The 22968-nt window shown below is 41.3% G+C and overlaps 1 long non-coding RNA gene across 1 annotated transcript; it reads right to left on the bottom strand.

The window, feature by feature from the left end:
* Positions 1-6231: 6231 nt before the first annotated feature.
* On the bottom strand, positions 6232-7611 carry LOC146678279 (uncharacterized). Its single transcript, XR_014912250.1, has 2 exons — positions 6635-7611; positions 6232-6389 (listed from the first exon to the last, which is right to left on the bottom strand). It is a non-coding gene; the product is annotated as an uncharacterized LOC146678279 (long non-coding RNA).
* Between the last annotated feature and the right edge of the window lie 15357 nt (positions 7612-22968).

The following is a 22968-nucleotide window of genomic DNA, read 5'->3' on the forward strand; positions in this document are numbered from 1 at the left end:
TCTCCTATCCTTCCCACAGGCACCTGTCTAGAGGTCAGGGGTCATCCTGTTAGGGGTAATCCCCACAGTAACCTGACCACGCCAGTGGGTAATGGCAACCAAACATGTAATAGTGGACCAGACTGCCCTCCTAATACTCCCACTAATCACATTTTAATTGAATTCCAGTGAACATGTAAAAACCTGGTTCAGTTTTGTTTTTTCATTTTCCTAACAGATGTCCCTGTGATCCCTGTAAAGTGATCTGTGGTGGTGACGTCTTCTGTTTGGTAACACATGAATTGGCTGATCTGGAACGGAGAAAACAGAACCATGTGCTTCTCCTTAGGATGGATCCCATTAGGACTGAGGAGTGGGTGTGTGATTCATGCAGAGCAGAGTTGTGAGAGTTATGATATGTGGAATTTCATTGGAATCCCACATATCTTTTGTCACTTATTATGATTCCAAAAGCCTCAAAGTATCATTATCAAATGAGTTTTTTCCTACTGGAAATATATGTTTTCAGCCTTACATTAAACTGGGTACAATCTCAACATGATCTTTCAGCATGTGCCCACAGCATTTTTTGATCGAGTTTAAACTGTTTGCAGCTACTGATTGATGCATGCACTTGTTTTTGTACATGTAGGAATTTGCCTTGCACTTTGAGTTTCCATTGTGGAGACCAGCAGACCATGAGGCAAACCATAAAGTCAATGTAAATTTTGGCATCACTATGAATTCCTTTAAACAATGCCAGTCATTTAGAGTCATTTAAATAAAACTAAAATCAAGACTTTTGCTGCCCCACTCTAGAAAATGCTTTTCTGACTTACAAATCTAATTACAGGATTCCAGTGATTAAAACTACTAGTCATATAAAGCCAAAGCCAGTCAACAAAAAGGAGTTCTTTGGAGCAATGTCTGCATGTTATCTATTGTTACAGGAGTCTTTGTGGATGTGCACATAAGTGGGCAAGGTCTGGTTTTACAGCCCCGCAGAGCTCTATGGTTGACTTTACCATAGAAGTCACCCATACAAACTTTCCAGCATATGTGCACTACTTGCATATGCGGCTCCTTGTCTGCTATATAGACTTTGGTCACAGCATTTCAAAATCAGGAGGGGAACTGATGGTGAGGTCTTGAGAAAATGTCAATAGACTATGTGCACGTTAGCATATGCTTCTTCCGGTGCGGAAACTCCTGTGGGGAGCTTTGTTTCCGGTGTCCTATTCGCGCCCTGTTTACGGTCCAAAACAAGTTAAGCAAATGAATGAATCAAGCGGCGATTTACATTTCTATAGATGTCTTGGGCATTTACCCAATATATCTGTAAATGACGTTCATCGACTTGTCGATATTCCCCCCGCCTCAGAGCAAAAGAGAAAAGGGATTCAAATGTTATATTTCTCAGTATCTGTAAACAGCTGGCCCTCGTTTATCACGGGTGTTATGTTCTAAAAATAACCAGCGATAGGTGAAATCAAGTAGCCAACTACTTATATTTTTTTATTTTTTGACGGTGCAAAACATTTCGTGGACATACAGCACTGCACTTCAGAGTCACACTGCTAGCGATCGATGCAGCGATTCTGTACCGTACAGGACAATGTGACATAAAAAAAAGCATGCAAACTTGCACTAAAAATCTGCGAAACAGCGAGGTGAAAGGTGAACCGCGTTATAGCGAGGGACCACTGTAATTTTGAAGGTAAGTCACAACATACCTTTCGTAAATACTAATGTATAGAAACCCTTACCAGCAATCATTCATTTTTTGTGTGGCTTTTTTTTCGTGGTTTGTTAACATGCTGTGTAGGTGTGTACTTGACTAGCTGATATCGACATAACGGGGAAACATCTGGTTTGACTATTCTTCACCTGTAGTTTGAATGCTGAGCATTTTCCTGTTTAAATCATAATAACTGTCACTATACAGAGATGTGCTTCTGAATGTGGACGACGTGTCTTCCGATTCTGTAATGCAGTTCTGCTTGTGTTGAGTGATGTAAACAACTGATCGATCTAAACTCTTTAAACGTCAAAACTGATCATTAGATTTTTTATGATACAACAGTGGTGAGTGTTCCCACCTTCTGCTCTTTTTTTGCACATGTCGAGGAGCGTGTCAGGCTACATTTCACTGTGTGTTATACTTGTATAACTATGCATGTGACAAATAAAGAACCTTGAACCCTTTGAACCCTTGTAACTTAACGCGATCTTTCCGTTTTCGAGTTTTGGACATGATTTTGGAGTATATCTTCGCAGTAGCGATTGACCGCAAAGTAAAGCTACCGGAAATGTACAACCCCACATCTGGTCTCAAACCAGGAAGTTAGCATTTTCTCGTGCACAGGGTCTATTGAAGAAGATCCATTATTCCATCATATTGTGGGCACAGGAAATTTATTTTAAATCATAGTGCCAATAGGTAATCTGAATTTTCAGATCTAGCTATTATCAAAGCACCAAATGTAGAAGCAGGCAATGATTTCATTCTAACACAGCAATTTTGCCAAAGCTTTGAGGCATCTTTCTAACTTTTGTCTTCTTTGCACTTCTATGCAAGAAGCACCCTGGGTAGCTGCAATGTGCTCTGTGAATTTGTCAGCCACGTGCATACAACCCCACTGCATTTTTCATATGTAATCAAAAATGATTACATATCATCAGTTTTGTCATAACCACTTCTTTTTTTTTTTTCAATTCACAAGTGAGAGCTATTCAAGTGTTCTATTTTGGTTTACAAAGCATACTGTAAAAGTGGACATTTTCAGGGATCAAAATGCTTTTTCTATTAGCTTCTACCCACATCACAAAACCAGCAGCCTCATGCTAAAAAAGGGGGATCCACCAACAGCTCCAGCTCTGATTAACTACCACAACCAGAATAAGTTTTATGTCTGCAGCCCACTTGTCTGTTACTGAGAGCTAAATCGAAAGCCTGCTCTGTTATTAGAGCCAATGTCCTTTTGAGGAAAACAAAATCTGACTGTGAGCTTAAAAAGAGGTTGTCTCATTTGATCATTTATTACACATTTTAAGTGGTTTGGAAATAACCGAGGCCAGCATGGTCTACATCTCTAATTGGTGCTCTTTTTCTCCCATTAGTACATCCAGACTTGTGATCCCACTAAAACAGGCAAGAGAAGAAAAAAAATCGTTTCCCCAAACAAAGCGTTTGTCATCAGTTTGCAGTTGCTCTGTTTGCAAGCATGGTTCAGATTTGCTTCTATGTGCAGCTGTCACTGAGCCTGTTGGATGTCCTGGACCCCAAACACACAAACCAGAAGAGATTAGTGTGCCATGTCAACCCACTGCTTCTGCAGATGGCACGGATGCTTTTAGCCTACTCCCTGTAGACAGCCACTCATTGATCTTTCATACTAAACTCCCCACAGCAGGACTCTTGATACTGTTTTATTTATCATTCTGGCATTTACTATCAGGGCCAATAAAGTTTGACATGTGTGGATTTTAACAGTAGGGGGCACTGCGGTTTCTGTACAACATGCTGGGTGTGTGTGTGTGTGTGTGTGTGTGTGTGTGTGTGTGGGGGGGGGGGGGTAGATTTATAGCCTGGTAGCCAAACCTGTCACCTACAGTAATACCTCCCATGTCTGTCTTTCTTTCCGTCTGCCTCTAGACCCAATTCCCCAGGTCCAAATCTAACCTATAATTCACTAGTGTTGTCTCTCACCTTGACGTACACCTAGTAAACTTGTAAAACATTCCAGTGGGATTTGCTCCAATTTTAATAACTGAACATTTCAGGCCATGTGGGGGGGAAAGGAGATATCAGTTACTGGTTTTTTAAGGGCCCTGGCACAGGCTCCAGGAACCCTTAAGCTCCAGCCAAGAGACCTCATCCAAAACCAACACAAGGGACAAGAAGGCAATTCTGAAAATGCAGTTTTCAGTTTCTGCACATATTTTCCACGGGTGACACAGTGAAGCTGACCATGATGAAATTTGGTCCTGGCTCCACTCCAGGACATTACCTGCGTGAGTGTCAGGTGATAGCCTCCCTAATTACGCTGGAAGGGAAACAAGAGAATCCTTTTCGTTGAGATTTCACAGAGCCCCCAGCACTAGTAAATGCGTTGCTCCTGTGGTAAAATGTGATCTTTCGGCTAATGAAGGACACGCTTCATTTCCTTAACGGAATCACCTTCTAGTTCTGGCCTCTAGGGGGAGCTTAGCCACTTTTTCTTGTTTTTACTGCATCGGGCACTGGCAAGAGTTTAGGCGAACCTTTGTGAGCAAGTACTGATTTATGGCCCAGGCTTGAGGTGTGCATCTCTCTAGGGGTAATCAGCCTGCCCGGACAGAAGTTTGTGTGAACAGTGGCTCTAAGACATCACTGACACTCTGTCCAACCACTGGACCAAGAACCACTGATTGGAGTCTGCGGTCTGTGGTGTGTGAGTCTCATAGACACACCACAGCAGACTAAAGCTCTTAATCACTGGGTCTTGGTCCAGTCCATGCCCCCATGTTCCAGAGTTGAGTGACGCGCTGCCTGCAGAGCACTCATTAGAATCTATGTTTCACAAGCAGAGCAGGGATAGTAAATCGTTCAGGCCTCAATGTTGTTATAGCTGGCCCTAACAAGCCACTCTCTGTCTACTTTATTTGAGTTAAAAAGTGGATTTCATGTAGGCTTTGGCAACTTTGAGAAATTATGACAAACAATGGAAACTATTGCTGTAAGGGACAAGACCACAACATGATGAAAACTTGTTCAAAATATCAAAGATGCCCTTTATGTTTTCGAGCCCTGTCCTACTTAGAGACTGACAGAAACATCATTTGACAACAAAAACATCCCATTTATGTCTTCAATAACATCAGAAAGAGGAAGTGCACTGTGGGAATACTTTGTACTTTTGGGAGGGTGACATGTGATCACTCATCACATGGTCAAGGGCCCTACTCCAGTACTGGGTTAACTGAATTCTCCCTATGGCCCTGCTCTTAAATCAGATCTGCTTTAAGAAAATGCTACATCTAAGGGACTTTATCCCATGTCTAACTACCTGGTCTTTTGTTTGCTCATGTTTTCCTTTTCCTCTGTGGTATGGCTGGCTCTGACCGTGTAATAGAGTGCATATTGGCCAAGTGAGGCAGCCTGCTGTGACCAGATCAGATGTGTGCTCCTGATTATGAAACTCCCTTTTAGGCACTGACAGACATGGTAATAAATGTGTCCATAAATTGAATTTGGGGCTTTCGAAAAGGGGCAGGAATATCTAAGGAGCATTTCAGCTGATTGTCTCCAGCCGACATGGCAGCGCTTCAGTGGGATTCTGGGGGGAAAACTGATCCTGCTGTGGTGCAGTTGGAGGGCTGGGTGTGTGTGTGTGTGTGTGTGTGTGTGTGTGTGTGTGTGTGTGGGGGGGGGGGGGGGGTGGCGCAAGGGGGTGCGGGATGGATGTCCAGCCAAGCAAAATAAAGACTGCTTTATTGCTATTCAGAAAATCATTTGATTGAGTTTGCACAGAGAGGAAGACGCAGAAGGGTCTGCAGGAGTGTATATGTATTTTTAAGGTTGTGTGTGTTTCAGTGTTATTGTATTCATGTGTGTGTGTTTGTAGTTCCTTTCCTTCTGAACAAGTTTCCAAGTTATTCCACAAGCTTTAAAGGGATGTATGGCAAACCTAATGTTTCTTAAATGCTACTGTTTACAAAAAAAACCTAGTGACACTGAGTGAAGTGGTGTTGACAGGAGAAGTAGGTTAGGGTTCGAACAGAGTCTTTTAAATTTCATTCCTTTCCATCAGTATCCACATCAGTATCTAGCATTCTGCCAAGAACAGTGCAAGCTTGTGGGTCAAAAATGAATGGATCCAGTGAGGGAGAAAGTTACCTAACAACATAATACAATGTATACATAGGTTTTATACAGCATTTATGTTTCTCATTAAAAAAGCATGGCAATTAAAATCGATGCAAGGAAGCTGAAAGAGAATCAGTAGGCTTTTGATGCAAGTGCAAACTGTTCTGTTAGATATTGAGGAGGCTCCTTTCGATGTGGAGGAACAGTGGCTCTACTCTGAGCCCCTCCCAGATGACTAAACTTCTCACCCTATCTCTAAGGAAGAGGCCAGGGACCCTTTGGAGGAAGCTAATTTCTGCCCCAAGAGCACCAGCAAATCTTTTTTTTTTTTTTTTTTTTTTTTTTAAATGACATCAGAAACAGCAGTATGCGACATTACGTGATGGCAGAGCTTCAGTTCATCCTTTGTCATTTTTTTTTTTTTTTTTTTTTAAATAAATAGGACAGGGGGAATGAATGAGAGAAAGAGGGGGAGAGAAAGAAAGAAAACCAAAGGGGAGAAGAGACGGTGAGAAGGGGGGGGAAGAGAGAGAGAAAAAAAAAAAAAGAACTCCTGGGTCACCTGTATGGAGAAAAAAAAACAAACAAACAAAAAAAACAAACAGAGGAGACAGCAAACAACAAAGAGTAACATAATAATAGAGAAAACAAAGCACCATCACAATAAACTAGCTAGTCATAGATATCAATATTTACTAAATAATAAACGATATTGTGCAGCACGCAAGATAGACAGCGCACAGTGTGCTTTGAGGCAGCAGCCAAGAAAGCTTTAGTCCGCGTCTGTGAATACCCATGTGTGCATACCTGTGTGGATCAGCATGCTTGCATTCCAAAGGTTTCTCCATGTAATGATCTGCTAGGGAGTGTGGGGGGGCCACAGCCCCGTCCTCCAGGGTGTGAAGCGGGTATGGAGGAGATCAAAACTCCAGACATCCAGAGGCCCCCAGAACACAAGAGACCATGGAAGACCAACAGAGGGGCAGCCGCGCCACTGTTCCAGTAAGAGCTGAGGAGAGTCCCAGATGAGGGCTCGCCCAGCAGCCGCGGAGCAGAAGTCAGGGGGAGTTGCAGTGACGCGCCCGTGAGCTCCGCCGGCCCCCAGCTGTGCCTGAGTGACCGAGCCCCAGGCCGAGAGGCCGGGGGCACCCCACCTCCAAAGGGGCCCGAGCGAGCCCCAGGCCCCAGGCCCCGACAAGCGGCCGCCAAGGAGTGAGCCGGTGTGTACCCGGACGCCCACCCCCAGACACAAAGAACCACCAACACACCGACACCTGAGGGAGTCCGCCACCGGCAGGGGAAGTGGTGGTGGGTGGAGATAGGCCTCCAAACCTTGGAGGGCCTGAGGTGTCCCCAGAGAGGTGGCGTCTGATACCCAACCTGACATATAGACACAGACATACAGGCACACACAGACACAAACATCCATTCCCACCCTCATGCTCTCATATGCACTCACTCCACACTCAACCAACGTGGAGACAGACATAAAGAGACGCTGTACACACAATCACACTCCCCAAGCGTACTCTACAAACCGGGTCTAGGTACCCTTGCCCCTGGAGGGGGGAATTGCACCCAGACCCAGGTGGTGTTACCCTTTTCCCTGCGGTGGGGAGAGGCAGACCACCCCGACTCCGCAGCAGCAGGGAGGCCCCACACCCCAGACCGCAGTCGGACGGCCAACTCCTCCTACTAGCCCTCCCGCTCCAGCAGGCCGCAGAGAATGGGGGTGGGAGAAGACTCCAAACCTCCCTCCACCCGCTCATTGTAGTGTTGATGCATATGTGTTCTAAGGTGCAATTAAAACCCAGGAGGGCATGGAGCTACCTGCCAAGGAGCAGCAGGTAAGCGCATAGTCCCTCCTGCTAGCCCTCAATGACTAAGTGTATTTAAAATTGAGAGGTGGGCAACGAGCACCAGCAAATCTGAAACAGAATGGCTAAAAAAAAAGAAGAAGAAAATAATCAAGGTTTTCCAATGGTCAAGTCAAAGTCCAGACCTCAAGCCAGTTGAAATCCTGTGGCAGGACCCTAAAAGAGTTGTATATAAACCTACAAACCTCAAAGATCTTAAGTAACATTGTAAAGAAGAGTAGACCAAAATTCCCCCACAAAGATATGGAGCCTAAAGTCATAGTAAAAAAAAGATTACTTTAAGTTCTTGAAGTTTTTGCATCTGGTTCTGTAAGCTACTGAATCATAGCGTGTACTTATTTTTTTCACTTACTGCTTTTGCATTTTGGCTTGTTTTTTGTTAAATAAATAATGACTAAATAATGTATTTACCTAATTTTGAGACCCGGTGAGAATAAGGCACTGTGTCAGTGGCTGCTGAAATGCATATATTTAGCCTGGACAGTCATGAGGGAGGGACGCAACTTCTCAGAGTAGTGTGACACACGTAACTCAGCCACCAAGAGTCACACATCCCTATGTGTTTGCCAGGCCTATCCTTTTGGGCTTGATTTTCAGGGAGATGTGAAGTTACGGGTCTGAAAGGTTCTCTTGGGGCAGAGGGCACCTAAGTCCTAGCCAGAGAACACATAGAAGAAGTCAGAGCCCCATGTTAGTTTGCCAGTCCACTGGCAGTCTAACATGTTGTTGTGAAACTGTTATCCTTCATTATTTATTCACTATAGACATCTGTATTGGTAAAGGAAAGGAGATTCAGGGTGTGATTTTTATCTCAGCCCTCTCACCTTCCCTTTGCTTCTCACTCTACTTCTTTCCCCCCTGACTGTCTAATTTTCCTTTATCTATCTGTCAGTCACTTAGTCTGTCCCATTTCGTCTTGTTCCATCTCTTTCATTCTTCCTCCATCTGTCTATCCTGCCTTTCTTTGAAATGTTATGATTCACTGGCTGTGATCTCTGTGAGCTGTCTCCTTGAAGTCTGCGTGTCTCCTGAGTGCAACCACAGAATGGTACATCACTTATATTCCATGTAATTTCCTGGGTTTTATAAGGTACATTTACTTACCCTACAATGGTGAGGACTGTTCTTTTCTACAGAGTTCAGAGTGTCTGTCTCTTACACCAAGGCCTTGTTCATGGAAACCATTATCTGGTATGGAAATGTGCCAAGATTAGGCTACAAAGTTTGTCTCTTGGCAACGTTTTTAAACTTGGATTAATACAAAGAAAAAAAATCACAGAGTTTGAATTATAACATGTCACGATAAAGCAAACGTATCATACTTACTTTTTCCAGAAGATAAACTCCAGCATGGTAGTAGCACAAAGGTACAGAGAAATAAACGGATATTTTCTTGTAATGAAAAACACATATTTTAAAGATGCTTTAATAAAAGTATCACATCCAAGCTAATAACTTTACTAAAGAAATCAAGGAATGTGCACTGATAAGCTGCAGGAAATCCTGTTAGGCAACAAAAGTTGTTTATTTTTTTCCATAATTCTCCATTGAAACCTAAACCCATTAAAATACCTCCACCTATGTTACCTTTGCTCTTTGCAACATTGCAGATGGGCTCAATTACACTGTTATTCTTACTTATGCTTCTCTCTCATTCTCTCGCAAGCCCCCTCAATAAAAAGAGGCCAATAAATCACTTAGCTGTCTCTGTGGGTTTGGGGTATTGGTGTTGGAGTGAGCTGTCCTACCAGTCCAGCTGAACAGACATGACTCTCAAAGCACCAAAAACCCCTTCCCCACTCCCCTTGCTCAAAAAAACCAACATGGTGAAAATTACATTTTGGTCGAAGTGTCTAATAAATCTTGGCCGAACGGGGCTGCAGAAGTGGAAAAAGGCCTTCCATGGCGGCTACCCTCTCAGTGATGTGGATCCTGTGCTGAGGGAAAGGGGAAGCCACATAAGAGGAGGTTTGTGTTAGCACAGGGTAGATGAGGTGCAAAGGGAGTCAGTGGGAGGATACAAGGCCTAAAGGTTCTTGTGGATTATAGGGAGTGATAACTCTAATGTTGAATGTGTGCGTGTAAGGCGAGCAGCTCTTGAGATTTGTGTTCAGATAACAGAGGCCTATTATGATCTGTAATTTCAAAGGCAATGTGGATGTGTTACTTTCAGAGAAGACAAGAGTCCCAAATTGTTTCTCATGAAGAAAGTATGATGATTTAATCTTGTAACTTAAGAAAACAATTAAGAAGTTTTCCTTTTAAATCAACAGTCTTATGAACTTGCTCGTATTCTTAAGAACCACATATTGTTTTGAGGGTAACCTTTAAGAGTGACCCCATTAACAACATCTTTAGGCAGCTGCTCTGGTGTACATCGTTCATATAGTTGCTGGGTATTGCCATTACCTTGCGGCTTATTTCAAATTACTGCAGCAAGCACACATGGTTGATCTCTGCTGGTTTTCCATTTCTGGGGCCTGTTTGATGGGAACAACTTCTGTAATGCCATCAGCAGCCTGTCAAGGCTAATTAAAACACACATCTACAAATCTGCCAGCAATTACTACACTCAGAAACATTTGGTGCCAGTCACAAATTTTAGGTAGAAAAGACTGTGTTTACCATGATAGCTTTTCATTTCACAGAGCATTCCCACAAAAACAAACACTGGTTAGAGCTTTGTTTGATACAGCAGTGTTCATATTTATTTTGCCATTTAAATGTTATAAAAATGTAGGCATTGGGAGACATGATAATGGAATCCAGGTTCTGGCTTTATTTAATTTGTAGCTCTGCTGAGAGTCATCTTATTTTAGATTATAGCCCTGTGTAAACTGTGCTGCTTGTGTTTCTCTGAGTTGTATTGTGTAAGAGTGTTGTGTCCCTGTCATCTGGATGTGCTTTGCTGTCCTCAACAGAGCATACTCCTTATCTGAATCACTCCCAACCCACAATCTCATGATCATGCGGTTCATCTACTTTGCCCAATGACAAAAACAGCAAACTGGGTCATTAGTATGCAAATGTAGATATGTAATTTGAAGTTCCCTGTCTTTTGCATACTGTTGATAGCACAGGTGGAAGTGCATCCATGCAAAACTATTTCATATTTCAGATTCATCAGTTGTCATTTAAACTGTGATCACAATAGGCTCTCGTAGGCAGGATTCACTGTATTATTATGGTGAAAGTGTGCTGAGTATTGCTGTACATCGCGGCCAACAAGCACAGACCCACAAGCAAATAAATGTAAATATATGGACACTACCAATAGTTATAACTGACAATTTTGATTTCCTTGATTAGCTTTGCACATTGCAACAAAAGGTTATCACCAAAATGTTTCACTGGTGAATTTTAAGTGTTACTCCTCATGCTTTTTGGTGAAAAATGCATTTTACTGCTGAAAATTCTAGATGCCCAGGCTGGCTTATACTAATTTATACAATTTTTCCATGCTTGTGCCTTAACTTACTTTTGTGATACAAGAGGGACATTTGAGTTTCTTTTTCTAGACATTCCAAATTCCAGGCACTTTTAGATAAAACACTTCCAGCTTATAAATGATGTCCCAACATATTTGCATTTTCCATTCCTTTAAAATATTCACTTATTTCTCTACATCACAGTAGTAGGTATTCACTGCCATTGATGGCTAAAGTAGGTACTTTTGTTATTGGTCACATACTGCGTTACATTTTAGCAGTCTTTTTTGTGCATTTTCCAGCATGATTAGTTCTAAGTAAGTCCCCAGTCCCAGGTGATGGCTGGTTACCAGCCATTAGCTCATCAGGTAGCTCACATGGTCACTTGGTTCCACAAGAGATCTTTAGCATGCAGCTAGCATTCTTGCCATTCTAGATGGTTACAAACCAGCCGTGCTCAGTTCCATACCGTAATGTCAGTTATTCTTACTCTCTGAGGTGGAAAGTGTAGTTACCTCACAGTAGTTACCTCCTATAAAACTTAGTTAGTAAGGAGTTATAGGAATTTGTTGATAATTACTGCATTTATTTACTGATTTATCTAAATCCATGTATCTAGTTGAAGAAATTTTGATTTGTGTAGTGTGGGGATGAACAAAAGTATTTTACCAGCATAATATAATCTGCAGTATGATCATTGCTTTAACAATGTAACAGATAGCTTTAAGATGGCCTTAAGATGTTCATGCATACTGTTATCATATTAACCTTGTATTTCAGATGCAGTTACAATTATTTTATACACATTGCATATCTGTGCTTATTTTGATTTGGTGTTCGGTTCATTAAGGGTCTTAAGCTTCACTGGCGTGACTGTCCAGGTGATACATGCTGAGGGAAACTAGAACATAGAAGAAAGTGCAATACATGCTTACAAAACACTTATATCAGGTTATTTCTATTATCTTTTATATGTTTATGTTCTTGGATTGAGTTTTAAGTAGTACTAGTTGGTTTAAAGCATTTATTCAGTTTATATTCTATCTTTAGTTTGAGTACATTGTGACACATTTGGCAGGGGCCTCTGTTTGTCTGTGAGCGTTAGTAGGTGAGAGGTTAGTCATGTCTGGTTGTAACTGCGAAATTGTCTCTGTAAAAGAGGAACCGTTCCTTGTTGTCTCTGAGAATAAGGAACGAGGTCTTGCAGGATGAGTGGCTGAACGAGAAGTCAAAAGGTTGACCGGAGGAATCGGCCATGAAAATAGAAGATGATGTCCTTTCGAACTGTGTTAAAAGTCATTGTGGTTTTGATCTGATCTATGTATAAAATGTATCTGTGACGTATGAGGGGGCGTCATTAATCAAACCCTGATGCTATAAAATAATTGTTTGTGCTTTGATTAAGTTGAAGATCAATTATTAATATTAAAATCATCATTTGACTTCACTCGGCCGGATCAGTGTGGTTATTCTTCGATCACCTCTTGTACCCTTCCTCAATATTGAACCCTTAACAGTAGGTACTGGCTGGTCTTTCAAAATGAGCAGTTGTAGATTAGTCATAAATAAATTATTTGACAATGGTATATATATTAAATGGCTGCCTTATTTCAAGATGTATTTTTTCCTTTTTTGATTTGGTGAAATATAATATTATCTGTCAGCTATCTTCACCGATTAAAATATTTTAAAGTATGGGGGCCTAACTCATTTTGAATTTGAAATATAGCCCAATGAACCCCATAAATTACAAGAATAAATTTAAGGCATATGTGATATTTTAACAGTCTCAATACCTCTACATTACAAAATTTCATCCCAGATCAATGTGGGTGCATAATTGTGTTGTTAGTGTAATAAAACAGAATTGTATTAGTTTAAGACATAATTCATATGTATATTGATCAAATGGTAATTATTTTAAATTCATAAATATAACTCACTTGATAATTCCTCATTCTGAAACTGGACAGAAAGGCCAGTTGCTATTTTTAGGGAACAGTGGAAGCCTGAAGATTATCTCTGGCTGCCACAGGGCAGAGAGGGAGGAACTGGATTATTCTGGCTGTTGAGGAACACCTGTCTGTCACTGGTGGATCTCCTCCTACTAAACCTCAGATGGGTTTTGGGCATAGAAGGCCTTTGTCATTCTCTCCATTAAGTCTAATGCTTTTTTTTTTTTCTATCTTAACCATTTCCCCCCCTATTCCCTTACCCTGCATGTCTGGCATTCTTTAGGGGTGGCTGGGTGGTGCTGGAGTGGGAGGGTTCAGAAGGGGAAAAGGTACTCAAACAGTTTAGTTGGATGGCCAGCTGTGTACCAGCTGTGTGCCAGTGGAACACTGAGCAGCGTGGAGAAAGGCCTATTATCTCCCACACGCACACACTCTCTCTCGCCTTTCACATCCTCAAACCGAGGCCCACCGAAATCAGGCAGACAGATTCTGCTAAAACCATCACTCATCCTTATATATGCATGTGGTCTCCTCCTGCACACACCCACTCAAACCCATTTATTCCAAGTAATGTGCACAGAGTTATTTTTCCTTGTCTTTCACTGTTTTTAAACACACACACACACACACACACACACACACACACACACACACACACACACACACACACACACACACACACACACACACACACACACACACACACACACACACAAAGAAGACCCAAGAGCTTCTGTGCCATGTGTCACTGCTTCAGGACTAAACAAGTCATTAGACCATGGGTCGAATCATCCGTACACATGGTCTTATCTGTCGGCTCTCAGTCTATTGCACAGCGGCTGGACGCCTCTCACTGCTGGTAGGATATGAGCAATTAGCAAGAAAGACCTTTTAGTTCTGCCAGCTGATTTGTGGCCAGCTTTTGCATATGCCTGTAATTCACTCTGACATTTCATCTCCTCACTTGTCACAGTCTTTATTGTGTATAACCACAATATAAACAATAATGATGAAGTAATAATCAAATCGGAGGCAATATAATCATTTTGTTTTCCCCTGCGCCAATGTCCACTGGTTGAACCTGTGGGAGACAGCTGATAAGTGAACGTTCTTGAGGGGAGTGGAGGTCTCAGGAGAGCAAGTAGAGGCAGTCGGGGGAGTCTTCCCAAGTCAGCCCAGGGGAAATGGATGACAGTTACACTACCCTCTGGCCAATTAACTGTCATTCTAGCTGTTGGTTTAACTTGCTGACCTTACCTCTTCTCTTCTGTTTGTCTTATCATTTCCGGAAAAAAGGGCCTCATCTGTGTATGTAAAGTGGACTGGTGACCTTCAGGGAAGGGGAACAAAGGTCACAGTTCATCCACTGTATATTTCTTTCAAGTGAATGCAAATATGCTGAGAAGTCTTCTGGGAAATTGGGGGTGTAGGAAGAAAAAAGTCCTTTGGGACTGAAAGAGCGCTATCTGTTATTACTTCCAATTACTTCCCAATCTCCTGCTCTATCTACCTGTAAAATGACATTAGATATGCCTGTTCTCATGGTCTTTTTACAGATGAAGTCTGTGCTTCTCAGTGATGAGACTCATGGGAACTCAAGGTCCATATTAGTTGCCCTTAAAGTCATCAGCTGGCTGAACATATTCACAGATCTCAGGAACCAGAGTTAATTTCCTCAAGAATTGCATGGGTTTTGTCTTTCAGAGGAAGTGTTGACATTAGTAGGAGAAAACTGAATGCGGCTACCACGTTTGTCTCTGAGTGAGCGTGGGTTTGAGTCTGATGTATGAATAGGGGTACAGTTCCAGTGAGCGCTGCTGTCTTAGCATGACAACAGAAGGAGGCGGGTCATGCTGGGCCTTCTAGAAGGGAAGACAGTGACAAGGTGCCCACCCCTCTCTATTTGTGAGAGCGCCCCTTCATTGTGTCCAGTTCCAGCCAAGGGACAAAACTTAAGAATCTACACAGCTGGGGGTGGCATGGAGCATTCATACTTCACTGAATACTTGACTTGTTCAGACACTTTTCTACCCTGTATCTCACAAGAACCTGCTTCCTACTTCCCATTCTAACTCTAAAAAGAGGGTAAAATTAGGTAGACATTTTTAGTTTTTATTTCCTAAATTAGGTCTTTAAAGGATTGCTGGAGGAACTCATGTAATTCTTAATACAGCAAGAAATATTCCTCATCACATGTTCATTGGTTGGCTGTAATTATGTGATGTATTTTGTGACTCTAAATGCACAGTTCAGTATCTATATGATGTTTAGCACTGCTTCTAAACACTGTGTGTAAAGTCATTTTGTCTTGTGAAGGCGTGACTCCATAATCTAAATTATTTCAGTAACAGGAGGAAATCTTAGTTATTATTCTACTTGGCAATTTAGGCGACTCTGGTTGTGACAAACCATCATTTTTAATTTGTCTCTATGATATCTTAAGGCAACTTGTTTTAAATACATGAGGGAGATTTCTCAGAACTACATGAGAGAGCTGACTGAGAACAGAATTTGGCTCAAGAATCCTCCTTCGATATGCATTTCGTTACTGTGTCAAAAACAAGGCACCAATCTGTCCACATGGCACAACTGAATCACTCTTTCGTTTGCTAATAAATGCTAACGAAACAGCTGCAAACAGGAAGGCACACAAACACACATGTGCATGCGTGCATGCGTGCATGCACACACACATGTCGTAGCATAGTTCTTCCCACTGCTAATTTGCATGGTAGTGCCATTATCTGGCTGTGAGGTGTCACGCTGGACTGGCTGACAATGCACATAACAACAAGTTTATCTAAGCACAAAGAAAGTTGAGAAGAATAGAGTACTTTCTCTGTCTCTTCTTTTCCTCTGCCTTTAGCACATATATTTCAAACTCCCTATGGAGTACGAGGAAGCATGTCACACAGCCTTAAACTGCATGATAGACTGGCAAATCCATTATTTATACCCCTACTAAAACCCACTGTAAACACTCTCTATAAACATATATTTACTGTTTTAGCACTGTGCCTTTCTTAGTCTGTCTCTCGTGTCTCTCATTCTCTGCCTTGTTCACTGACTTTCTGTTTTCATTTTTTCTTAATATAAAATGTGTTTATTTTTACTAAATTTGTTCTAAATTACTGTAACCAAATGTACGACTGCGGTCTTGGCCAGGTCTTCCTTGGAAACAAGATCTGCGCTCTCAGTGGGACTTACTTGGTTAAGTCAAAATAAAATACAAAGGTTGAGCTGCTTGTCAGAATTCATTAATAGTAACGGATATTGGATTCTATGCAGACACATTACTGCAGACTTTCAAGCGTGGTAGATTGTGGAGCGTATCGGTTGAGCTGAAGAGAATCAATACCGGGGTTTACAACTTAGACACTGGTAGGCATCATCATTACACAGTGAAGCCCTCTCACCTGCTATTATCGACCTCCCTCTCAGGTTTACATGGCTTGTCTGGTGATGTCATATATGACTGTATAGGTGTGTCTGGTTTGTAGCAGCAAAGCAAACAGAATCTGTCTGGGTCATGCAGTAATGTGCTGGGATGTGAATAGGCCTATCTGTGATATCCGTGCTTGGATAAATCACTTGTGGTGGGATATTGCAAAATACGGCATGGTGATAAGTTGGAGCAGTCGTGTCCAGTGCTGGTAAAGTCTCTCTTGTTCCTGTGTTGTGCTGATAAGTGGGCTCAGCTCTCGGTAGTTAAATAATTTCCTGTACACCCTTTACCCCCTTCCCTAACACCTAACAGTAGTTCTCCAGAGCAATGATTAACCAGCAAGCTGTTTGATACACATACCTACCACATGCAAGCTTAGACTTACCCAAACACACATTTATGTAGTAGTTTCTTTATATTGAATATTTTGTGTGTTTTTTATTCATTATGTCTATTAAAAGTACAGGAAAGGCAAGGCACAAGATGGTCAGGTATCGTGGTACCTTGGTTTCAGAGTGATCATGCAAGTCACCCTGGTGAGAAAAAAAGGAGAGAACAATTTCTTCTTTTTATTATTATTATACAGAGAAAATTACAAATTTCTATCATAATACACACACAAACTGCTATAGTGTGTCATATCGCATAAACTAGGTGCAGAATAAAGCAGTCATCACTTAATTTCTGATACACAGTCTGTTAAAGATCTTCCATGAATAATCAGTCAATTTCATTTAGCCGTAAACTGTTAGCAGGAATCCAAATCAATCCAGCTTCTCATATTACCCAGGAGAGATGTATTAAAGAGGCTCATATTGGCAGGCACAAAAGTGAAAACAGTATATAAAAAGAAGCTCATATCTGCAGTGTGGGGCTCTGATACGGAGGTGATGGATATATTCAGTTTGAGGTTGTGAAAATGAACTCAAACTAAAGGGGATGTGGATCAAAGAGAGGGACAGCACCAGTGATCATCGTTAGACTTCCTGCACACCCCCGCCCCCTCCTCGCCTTCCTTTACATTACCATTATTAAAAAGGAGAGGACTCTCTTAATAAAGTCTATTAATCACACCAGGGGAGTCGGTTCATCGGTTCACCCTCTCGCGAGGGTCTCTAATCAATCAAGCTTGCTGGTAATGTATTCATGGTAGATGTAAGAAAGGACTTGTTTGACAGTGTTCCAAGGAGGAAGAATTTATTAAGTTCCCTTCAGCAGTCAACCAATCCTAAGGACTCATGAATACACCCCTACCTTACCCCACCCTTGTCTTCTTCGCCTGGTACTGTGAATAAAAGAGCCTTCATAATGTATGAAGTCTGTACAAATATTGGAAACGTCCAAAATATGTCCTCTCATTAACAGTGATGAGTGAAAGCTGGAGTATTGGCATTTGTCAGATACCCTCAGAGTGTAAAGGCACTGTTGTACAAGGCCTCTGCTGTGTCGGGTGATGTAGAGACATCACTCTTATGCGATCCTCTCAAAAGCTGGAGAAAATGTGTCTTATTAGTTCACATGAGGTGGTGAAATTCTGTGCTACACCGCTGACTAATGTACAAAGCTAGGAAAGGACAGGGCTGATGGTTTGCTGGGCCTCTGTTAGTGACGTGTGAGTGGAGAAGGTGTGGAGTGGGGACATCAGGCTGGTAAAATTGTGCAGCTGTTGGAAGCAGCTTTGAGGCCCGGCCTTTTTTTTTTTTCAAGCCCACCCCTTTGCTTATCTCCTTGGCCAAGGCTTTACTGGCAGATTAACAGAGTGAAGAAATGTTGGAGTACACATTTTCCCCAGAAACTTAAAATAAATTCCTTTAATAATTCAGTAAAAACACTGCTCCTGCAATTTCTTTTTACACAGTTATATAAAGAGTATTCACAAATGTTGGCACATACTACGTTTTTTGTGACACTGAAAAAAAAAAGGTTAGGAATATGTACTTACTCGGGCTGAAACATGATTTATAGAAGAGGGGGCATAAAAAAGCCCTTGCTGCTTTTGCTTTGTCCTGAGGAAGAAGTGCAGGAAGGCTATGCTTGGCTTCAAAGCTGCATTTCCATAATTGCCCTGTAACTCGGGCCTGTATGAGGATCTGAAAGGGGCTGAGAAAAGCACAATCTTTCAGCTGGGTGAACGGCAAAAGCCCCGTCGCCTCTCCCTCTGGCCAGTCGCCCTGTTACCCCCTTCCCCACTTGTTGCCTTTCGGATTCAGTGAAAGAATTCCTCTCTCTAACCTCGATCAACAAAAGGCATGAAATCAGTGCCCTCCCTCTCTCCCGCTTCGGGCCTAGAGAATGTCACTCCGTCTGGGCCTTTTGTCCTTTGCACAACCAAGGGAAACACAACAACCCCTCTCTCCCTGCTCCCTGGCTATTCTTTAACATGTTGCTGTGCACTTTCACTTAGATTCTCAATAATGAATGTGCCATAAAACATGCAGGAGACACAGAAGTAGCATATCATTGAAAGGGCTAAAACTGAGCTCTCACGTTCTCTCCTCTCAGCTCTAGAGTGCAATTTCTTTTACAAGTTGCTATGGTGTGTTGTGGACTGTAGGCTTGTATGTGAAGGCATGTGGTGTGTGGAACATGTGTTCCTGAGAGCAGATCACCGCTCCTCCTGCAGTCAGCTCAGCGTTTGCAAAAGGGCAGCCCCTCTCATAGACTGGGCAAGCACTGGGTGTGGGCGCGGTCGACAGTGGCTCATAAAAGGATTAGGCCGCCACACAAAGATAGTGGGCTGCTTCTAACCCTGACTAGGTCTACAAAGGAGGTGACATTTGTATGTCTCTGTGGCAGGAGGGGGTGTGGCAGAATGGTCCAGGCTGGGGCGTGAAGGAGGAGGAGGTGGCACTGGTGGTGGAGTTACAATGACAGAAGGGTTGGATGAGGTGAAAACACAAGAGTGACCCTCTTTATTCGCAGCGGCCTCTTCTTTCACATGGCACCTCTGGTCCCCTCCAATGGGTTGCTCTAGTGTTTATTTACTCCATGGTTTCTCCCTATTCACACGTGGCCCTCTGATGGCTCCATTGGCCAGACCCTTTCAGCGTGCACCTTTCCCCAGATCAATGAATGCTTCGAAAGACAGATTAGATTTCCTTTTAATGATTCCATCTTTCTCAGATTTTTTTCCCCACTCTAAATGGCTGTCCGAGAGTGCATTACTTGTTTCCTCATGTATGTAGTCCTGTCTTAGCATATCGAGGGCAAAAGCGAGCAGCACTCAGCAGCGAACAATGTAAGCAATTAGATGGGAAATGAAATACAATTTATTTTCACTGTGTCAAAAGCATATGTGTTTCCCCGTCTTTATAATATTTATCAGTTAGTGTATGATTACAAGACAGAGAGCATAATTAAGACAATATTGCCTTATAATATGGGAAATCTCAAATCAGGTTAAGTATTTTTTTTATCTATATGCAGCCTAATTACACAAATTTGCCTAAAGAGATCATTTATAATACAAGTTTCTTTAGACCCCTGATTTTGAAAAAAAAAAAATGATGTCATATTTGCTTCTAATTTTTCTTTTTCAATTATAACTTCTTGGCTTTTCTTACAGCCTTTTGTTGAGTAGATTAGCCTGCGTTTTGTTGGGGAGTTCAGTACTGCAGAGCTACAGTGTGCCTCACACCCTCTGAGCATTTAACACAGCATGGACCTTAGAAATAAGAAGAGGAGTCAGTGTTGATTATTGCTCATTAGCCAAGAGAACATCCACTTAATGTGCAAGGAAACGAGTGACACACCATGCCCCACTGGAAATGGTCCCTGTGTAGCTCTGCACAAAATGTTAGTTAATGCATTCCATTTGCTCTTTGTTACCAGGAGCAGGTTGGACACCTTTGGTGACATAAGCAGGCATGATTACTTTGTTTCTGCATAGGCATTTTAATCCCTAATTTCATGCACTGATCAGAGGAGAGGCCCTGAGCTCTAGACATGATCACTGGCCCTTCAGTAGCATTTCAGCTGAATTCTCATGATCAAGAGGAGTCTAGTCATGGGCCCTTAGGAGGAAACATCCTGTGAACTGTGAGGAAATAAGCATCGTTTTTTTATGATAAGGTTCAATGCGTTTACATGGAGCTAGCTGTCTTTGCAGGAAGCCATTTATTTGTGTACTCTTTTTTAAATATATAAACTGATGCAGATCTTCAACAATCGTTTAATTAAATGTATTTTATTCATGGACATTCATTGTCAGGCTTTTTAAAGGTTTAGTTTGTTTTTCATTGTAATATCTTGGAGCATTTAAAAAAAACCAAAGTTATCCTAGTATTATATAATCATGAACTTTCAGTCTGAGTGCGATGACGATTTCTTTAATTAAAAAACGAGAAATAAGTTGTTTTTTTTAAGAGATTGCATCAATGAGCTGGCTGATGCCTCTTATGAATATGCATCGCGTGGTTAGATGTGGCTCTCAAGAAAGATAATTGATTACACAGGAAGGCAACATGGTGAGAAGAGTTCCAGAGCTGCTAAAGGCTCCGGAGCCTTTCTCTTGGCTAAGTTGTGGTTTGTTTAAAGCACATCCCAAACCTAGAGAGGATACGGCTCGAGCGAATCAGCGCTTTTCGTCTGCTTTTCCTGCCCTGAATGGAATTGAAAGGGTGCACTAAACGGTTAGACTCTGACTGGCCAGCTGAATCTGCTATGTGTTAAAAAATCTATAAAAATATAAACGCAATAATAAATGAAATCCCTTTTAAATGTCAGCATTGGTATTATTTTATTATTAACTGGGATAGTGTGACAGTCTACGCCGATCTCATAAAATAAACTTTAAAAAATTTGTTTGAAATAAATAATGCAAAATCTTCCTTCCTTAGACTTTCAGAACTTAACAACAATTTGGAGGAAATTGAATAGGTTAATAAAATATATTTTCATTCGCGTGTGTGTTTTCTTTCTTCATATTTAACTAAAAAAAATCTGTTTACATTTAAAATCAACATCGTAACAAACTAAAACAAACAACGGAAAAACAAGCAAAAAAATAAATAACTACAAACAAACAGACAACAAAAAAAACAAATGGAATTTGTTATAAACCGCATCTCACATATCGCGAAATACTTAAATTGAGGCTATGGCAGTCGTAAAAGGTTAAAAAAACAAACAAACAATCAAAATCAAATAAAAAAAAGGAAGAATTTGATCTATATACCATCCGTAACTGTTTTCTTTATTGCACTTTAAATATATGGCTCGTGCACGAAAAGGTGCTGTTTGCCACCTCAAATGGAAATGCCCCTTTTTGTTTCATTAAATAATTTGGAACGTTTAGGGCAAAAATAGAATTTTTACATAAAAGGTCACACACGCACGTTAAAATATTAAAAACAAATGCAGCGCACTCTGAGGAACTGCTGCAAATGGACGTTCTAAAAATAATACAAAGACTTCAAAACGGGTCTGAAAGGTATTTTCTTGTGACAGGATTATAACTGAAAAATGTTGCTATCGAATTTTAAATCGAACTGATGGATTAATTAGAAATTGATATAAAAAAAAAGGTTAGCAGTTTAGCTGAATGAGTGTCAGTGCATCAGAACACTGGCGACTGCAAGTGACTGTAGAGGGAGCTCCAACACTAAGTTTACATAAACTTCCTCTGATAAGGGCTCACACATGCAAATGATCTCATCACGGGCAAACAAAATAAATGATGTTATTATTAGTCATACGGCCACGATATATTACAATTATACCATAGAGCAGCATAAGCTGTGGAAAATGTATGATATATGTGAAGAGCAAAATCATTACAAATTGAGCATGATGAGATCTGGGAGTTGCACTGCCAAGCCAAAATCCACCTTCAGGATCAATTGAGCCATTATGACCAAGTACCAGCGATGCTTTAACAGTCGTTCATTACTTAAAGTCTCTCGATAGACGATAATTTCTGGTGAAAATGAATGAAAGAATTATTCGAAATATTAATGCGCCCGCTACAGCTCTATAGGGATAATCTCACAACATTAATATCCAAATCTATGCCGCAATACTGGCTAATTAGCCTTAAGTCCCGCCACTATATAAAGTGTGATAAATCCCTCTCGAATATATACTTATCACAGCCACGGAGGATGAAGTCTGTACCCCGGGCTGTCCAGTAACACACATACAAAAAACCAAAGCAATGCATTTCAACATGCAATGCACAGTAACAGCCACCATCAAAAGCAGCTGTCAAAATACCTCGGCCAAGAAAAAAAACCAATCTTATTGTTTGGTTTTTTTGTTGTTGTTTTTTTTTAAGTTGCAGCAGTTCATTTATTAGCCAAAATATAGACTTTCTTGTACAATTTGGTTCACAAGTATGTACATATTCTTAACTTTATATACAAAACATTTCAACATCAAATCCTCACAGAACTTACAAAAAGAAAGAAAGAAAAAAACTCACAGACTACAGGTTCAT

Source organism: Rhamphochromis longiceps, linkage group LG1 (assembly GCF_057381845.1).
Source record: "Rhamphochromis longiceps isolate RC_006_pf linkage group LG1, R_longiceps_female_GT1.1, whole genome shotgun sequence".
In the NCBI taxonomy this organism is placed as follows: domain Eukaryota; kingdom Metazoa; phylum Chordata; class Actinopteri; order Cichliformes; family Cichlidae; genus Rhamphochromis; species Rhamphochromis longiceps.